Here is a 7,313-nt window from a genome sequence, read left to right as displayed (position 1 = left end):
CTAAACTCGCCTTTTGCATAAATATTTATCATAGAAAATTCGCGACAAAGTTGTGCTTTCATTTCCCTGTAATTTTCGTGACAAAGAAACGGTATAATAATGTAAATAAGAGAATAACGATATTTGTATTTGCAGATTCCCTGTCCTCTTACTACAAAAGTCAAGCTCTACATCTCTATGCAATAAGCGCATTCAAAATTTCCTCGTATTACTTGATAAAAGTATGTTTTTGTTTTGTTTTTTTAATTGAGAAACGGGTTTTCCTGCTTATATGAAAAATACGTTTTCTCTCCCGTCCCCTTCTTATGCATGATCTTTGCGGAAATTACATTCTGTTCCTCAATAAACCTGGAACAACCAGTTATGGTCTTAGTTCTCTTTTTTCTTACGTATCAGCTAAGTTGCGGAATGCGCTACCTGATTTTATCCGTACCGATGAGTTTACTGGTTTTAAAAGAAAATCCAGGGCCGCATTTTGTACAGCGGCTTTTCTTTTTAATGAATGTATCTTTAAATATTATGTATTTAGTAGGTATCTGTATATGCTATGTATTTTAGCTGTAAATGTAATGTCTCGAAGATATTAGCTCCTGTACTTATAACTGAATGTATGTTACTTTTAGGAGGGCGCATGCGTACACTTTGTAATCTGCGACTCCAGTGCTTACCATATGACAGATAAAATGACTTTTCTCTTAAATATATAAGCCATCTAATTCTTACGCTATATTGACAAGGGCGGTTTGGAGCTGTGAGTAGGCGTGGGATTTGTCACATATGGTTTAGGGGCCGACATATCTCTCCCTCAATGCCGTACCGGGAGGCAAGGTCGGTAGCAGAAAGCAGCGAAGGGCCAACTGCGTCCAAAAGCGATCGCACGGGCCGAAATCCCGGGATGACTCGTTTGGTACGACGCTCCAGCGCCGGTGTCTGGAGGTACTGCGTTTTTCTCTCTTGTTCAAACAATCCGTCAGGGCGTGCGCAAATGTTCTGGCTCTTCGATACCTAGCCTACCAAAAAAAATTAACATGCTGTTTTTTTTTTTTTTTTTTTTTTTTTTTTTTTGTACCAGCAATTGACATTTCAGTTGATTTTATAGCCATAAACGTAACATAAGAACCGTGCGTGTCTGGTCTTGTCTCAGACAGAGGCGAGAGATGGTTTCATGCAGACTGGGACGCCTAAACTGCTCTGTTGTAAACATGGCGGTTCATGAGCGAAGTTGATGGTTTATATATTCAAGAGAAAAGTCATTTTATTTGTCATATGGTAAGCATTGAAGTCGCAGATTACAAAGTGTGCGCATGCGCCCTCCTAAAGGTAACATACATTCAGTCGTAAGCTTTTTCCGAATAACTACAGGAACATAATATTTAAAGATATATTCATTAATAAGAAGAGCCGCTGGACAAAATGCGGCCCTGGGTCCTCTTTTCAAACCAGTAAACTCGTAGGTACGGATAAAATTAGGTAGCGCATTCCGAAACTCTTAGCTGATACCTAAGAAAAAAGAGAACTAAGACCATGACTGGTTGTTCCAGGTTTATTGAGGAACAGAATGTAATTTCCGCGAAGATCATGCATAAGAAGGGGACGGGAGAGAAAACGTATTTTTCATATAAGCAGAAAAAATCTTTTTTTCAAAAAAACAAATCAAAAAAACAAAACAAAACAAAAAACACATACTTTTATCAAGTAATACGAGGAAATTTTGAATGCGTTATAGCATAGAGACGGTTGAGCTTGACTTTCATAGTAAGAGGACAGGTAATCTCCAAATACAAATATCTTTATTCTATTATTTACATTATTATACCGTTTCTTTGACACGAAAATTACAGGGAAATTAAAGCACAACTTTGTCGCGAATTTTCTATGATAAAAGCTTTTTCAGAAATCCAAAATCTACGTTACCAGCACACACCAGGCCTACTCCTGGGTATCTGGCAAGAAATCATTTCCCCTGGCCGCGCTTCAGCGATTCGATGAGGGCCAGTCTCGTGCTTCTTAAGTTGCCTCGCTCATGCCCAAAAAGAATTCTGGGTAATTCTGCCATTCCATGACAAGGGAAGACTCCCGATTCTCATTTCATAGTTTTTTTCATAAGTGTCTGGCCACCCAGTCCTACCAGCAAAATAACGCATCGATTGAAGGTTTTAGCTTTCAAAACTTGCCCAGATTGTGTCAGTAGGTCCTGAAATTTGTCTACAGAAAGATCAGAGAGACAACTTCACTCGTGAACCGCTATGTTTACAACAGAGCAGTTTAGTGGTCCCAGTCTACATGAAACCATCTCTCGCCTCTGTCTGAGACAAGATCAGACACGCACGGTTCTTATGTTACGTTTATGCCTATAAAATCAACTGAAATGTCAATTGCTGGTACAAAAAAAAAAAAAAAAACCAGCATGTTCATTTTCTTTGGTAGGCTAGGTATCGAAGAGCCAGAACATTTGCGCATGCGCTGACGGAATGTTTGAACAAGAGAGAAAAACGCAGTACCTCCAGACACCGGCGCTGGAGCGTCGTACCAAACGAGTCATCCCGGGATTTCGGCCCGTGCGATCGCTTTTGGACGCAGTTGGCCCTTCGCTGCTTTCTGCTACCGACCTTGCCTCCCGGTACGGCATTGAGGGAGAGATATGTCGGCCCCTAAACCATATGTGACAAATCCCACGCCTACTCACAGCTCCAAACCGCCCTTGTCAATATAGCGTAAGACTTAGATGGCTTATATATTCAAGAGAAAAGTCATTTTATCTGTCATATGGTAAGCACTGGAGTCGCAGATTACAAAGTGTACGCATGCGCCCTCCTAAAGGTAACATACATTCAGTCATAAGCTTTTTCCGAATAACTACAGGAGCTAATATCTTCGAGACATTACATTTACAGCTAAAATATATAGCGTATACAGATACCTACTAAATACATAAGATTTAAAGATATATTCATTAAAGAGAAAAGCCGCTGTACAAAATGCGGCCCTGGGTTCTCTTTTAAAACCAGTAAACTCGTAGGTACGGATAAAATCAGGTAGCGCATTCCGCAACTTAGCTGATACGTAAGAAAAAAGAGAACTAAGACCATAACTGGTTGTTCCAGGTTTATTGAGGAACAGAATGTAATTTCCGCGAAGATCATGCATAAGAAGGGGACGGGAGAGAAAACATGTTTTTCATATAAGCAGAAAAACCCTTTTTCCAAAAAACAAAAAGAAAAAAAAACAAAACAAAACAAAAAACATACTTTTATCAAGTAATACGAGGAAATTTTGAATGCGTTATTGCATCGAGACGGGCGAGCTTGACTTTCATAGTAAGAGGACAGGTAATTTGCAAATATAAATATCGTCTTTCTCTTATTACGTGGAATGCCGAAGGCATACCACGTCAACCGGGCTGGTGTCAAATTTTCTTTTTTTTGTTGGTAGTCACAAATGTGCATACCCCACGGATATTGAATTAGGCTCCGATCGGGTGAATTTACCTTTATACCCTTCAGTATATCCGAACTTCCCTACCCATTTAGAAACCATATGCTTTCCCTGCCCTTCGCGAACACGTGCGCGCGTTAGACTACTCGGCCACCGCGACATATTTCTATTGCCTGGAGGAAAGCAATTATTTATTGTGGAATCTTTCCGCCGGCCATGATTGACACAGCATTAAAATATTCGATAAAGTGGACAGATGTTTTTTCTTCGAGAAAGACAAGCTTTAGAGGTAAGAAGAATTTTCTACGTTACTTCTAGATCTTGCTTCGTACTTACACTTGTGTGTTCTGCTGTGAACATTTCGGTATTTTGCACAGAACGAATACTTCATTAGAAGTATTTTGCATAGCACGAATACTCTAATATTTCTTGGGAACCGGTTTGTTCAGCCGTTTTGACGTAGAAAGAAATAAGCAAATAGCTTTCAACGGGCAAACAAAATAAAAAATCAAGTTTTAAAAAAACGAATTACTGATGTCCGTAACGGGGACTTCGCAGCGGTTCCCCATCCAAATACTAATCTCATTCGGAGGAGCTTAACTTCAGCTGACACCTGGGCTAACATCAACGATTGAGATCTTTGTGTTAAATTCGCACATATCTTGTCGAACTTTATTAAAACTTGAAAGAAAAAAGGTAAACTAACAAAAACCCGGTGTCTTGCCGTCATTTTGTCACAGATGCATCCTTTGTTTCGTGAGTTGTCAGTATTAAACACGCAACGTAACTTGATCACAGGCGGCCGCTAAAATCGATGTCACTTTTACTTGTACGACCAAAAGTACGATAGAAAAATTGAACTCAGATTGAACGTACAAAAATCTCCCGAAATGTTTTTCGCTGATGGTAACTTGTATTATATTCGTGGCAGAAAATTTATGATGTCTTCATCTTGCAAATTGTCTTATTCTCGATCGACACTTCCTAAAAGCTCCTTCTGCTCTCCTTAAAAACTACATATCATTGTTTATTTACTTTTGCGTCAATATTTATTTTGCATACATGTAAGGCAGGCTAACAAAATCTGTACCTTGCTTAGTTCGCATTTTTGGGCATTAAAATAAAATTTTTGGTCGTATGTTCCTGACAGCAAGTTGCATCTTTTGACGTCTCCCATCCAGTTACTAACCCCGCCGGAAAGGGATTGACTTCACTGTAAATTGGATTTGGAAAGCTGTCAGAAGCTGAGAGTACACGCTTAAAGTTACTAACCCCGCCGGAAAGGGCTTGACTTAAGTGCAAATTGGATTTGGAAAGCTGTCAGAAGCTGAGAGTACACTCTTAAGCTTGTGGTGAAAAAGAAGTCGTAAATGATCAACTTGTCAGCCTTGAAGCTAAATGTTTCTCGATTTGCTTTTATTTTCTTCAATCGTTCTGCGTTAAGTACTTTACTGAACCACATGTCTTCTCAGGGGGTATCTACCAAAGATATCCACCATGACACTGTAATGATTCACGATACCAAAACAATATCGTGTACCACAGTTGTTAGTTATGTGTCGATCAGACCGGATCTTCATCATCCTTCCTGGTAAACCACGAGCATTACCCTACCCTCTGTGCCAGAACAGTGTCGGTTGTTTTTCTTAAACAACCGAAACTGTTCTTTGCTTGCCCCTTACGACACTGACAAAAGTACCGTACGTTAGTACATGGGTACTTGACCGTAGCCATTGGCCGAGAAACTAATCTTAGCCAAAAGGCCGAAAAGCGATCAGGACACGGGAAAACTTAGGTAAACAAATAGTGGAGATATGGGATTTTTGGCTGGGGGAAGGGGGGTGGGGGGGGGGGGAACTGAGGAGATACGGGATATTTTTTAAAGTAGGAGCGCATTGCGTACGTGTGGTAGTGCAGTAACTAGACAGTGTTTTCTCGAGTAGCGATCACTAGGGTTTTCTGTTTTCGTGTTTGATAGTTTTTTGTTCAGCTAGAGCGTAGAATCATGACGAACTTTTGTAGTTTGTGAGAACTATTTACTACTTGTAGCTTTTGTTGAGTTTTGAATCGATAATAGAAAGAGTTTTGGCGATTTCAACCCAGACTGGACTACTGGATTTAAAGTGGTACTACGACCAAAAAAACAATTCTTTTTTTTCTTTGGATTTCAAAACTATGTTAACTAAACACTAACTGATCCAAGTTTTAAGTTCTGATTTTAAAAAGACACCTGTTTATTTTAACTGGAATTTTCTTATTTATTGGTCCGCCATTACTAACTTTAAAATCTTTAGAGAGCTGGGTCGAGGAGAAAATGACGTCAAAGACTCACTAGTTTAAGAATGCAATGCGTGTATACGCGGCCGAATTAATATGCAGCACGGGAATTTCGGGCTTCCAGACTTTTAAACCAGTGTTTTGCATATGTAATAAATTGCGTTTACACGCTGAAAATTTAAGCTAGTGAGTAAATGACGTCATTTTCTCTAGATCCAACCCTCTGAGGTCCAATCGGCCAGTTTTGAAAGTCAGTAATGGCGGACCGTGAAATCCAAAACTTACACTCAAAATAAATAGGCTTTGGATAAAACTCAAAGCTCAAAATTTTGCCAGTTAGGTGTTAAGCAAACACGCTTTCAAAATCTGAAGAAAAAAAGGAAATGATTTTTTGATCATAGTACCACTTTCAGCTTTTTCCTTGACCAGATTTTGTGAAACGTTTGGTAACAAGTTATCAGGATTATGGAATTGTAAAAGTAGAATTTTGGACTGGACTATAGAACGCGCAATTACGGAATTTTACATTTTTGAGCATTCTGAGAAATGGAGTTCACATGTTGTCTTCTTGTCTTCGCCACGGCAGATTTAAACAGTTTGCAAGAAACTAAACCAGGATTACGGAACCGGAATTCGAATACATGGCCCGGTTGTTCGAAAGCCGATTACCTTAATCCACGATTAGCGTAAACTTTTGTTTCATGTTTTCAACCTTTTGGTGAAAGTTTCCTTTGCTTATTGACTTCTTCTAATGTAAAGTTTCACGGAATATCAGCCTTGAACAGCATTTGGGAGTAGAGAGTAAAACTCGTTTGTTCATTTTTGACCTGAGATTACCATTAATTCGCTTTTGAACAACTGGCCCAGGATGATAAGTTGTTGAACTGTGATCTGTAATAAGTTTTTCGGATGATTTAAGGCTGATCTTGTAATTTTTGGATGAACGTAGTTAAGGAAGGAAGTAAAACTGTAGGATTTAAATAAAGTCTCATTCCAAAAAATAAATAAATGAAAGATCCCGTATCCCGAGAACCCGCTAATAGGGCTTCCTTGTTTGCATTTGCAAATTTAGTAACATTAATAATGAGTTTTTACAACAGACAACTTCAAGTTATATTACAGATTTATCTTTCTGGTAATCTCTCGCCATTTTCCGAAGTTTACCTGTACTTGAAGTTCACTGTATGTGGACAATTTGTGTCAACTGTTTGCGCATTCCACGGATACGCCTTTGGAGGCGTCTTGTTTACATTATTATACCGTTTCTTTGACACGAGAATTACAACAAAATGAAAGCACAACTTTGTAGCGAATTTTCTATGATAAAAACTTTTTCACAAATCCAAAATCTACGTTACCAGCACACACCAGGCCTACTCCTGAGTATCTGGCAAGAAATCATTTCCTCTGGCCGCGCTTCATCCATTCGATGAGGGCCAGTCTCGTGCTTCTTAAGTTGCCTCGCTCATGCCCAAAAAGAATTCTGGGTAATTCTGCCATTTCATGACAAGGGAAGACTCCCGATTCTCATTTCATAGTTTTTTTCATAAGTGTCGGGCCACCCAGTCCTACCAGCAAAATAACGCATCGATTGAAGGTTT

This window comes from Montipora foliosa, chromosome 4, assembly GCF_036669935.1.
Source record: "Montipora foliosa isolate CH-2021 chromosome 4, ASM3666993v2, whole genome shotgun sequence".
Lineage (NCBI taxonomy): Eukaryota > Metazoa > Cnidaria > Anthozoa > Scleractinia > Acroporidae > Montipora > Montipora foliosa.
The sequence above is the reverse complement of the archived record's forward strand: the minus strand, read 5'-3'. Positions refer to the sequence as shown.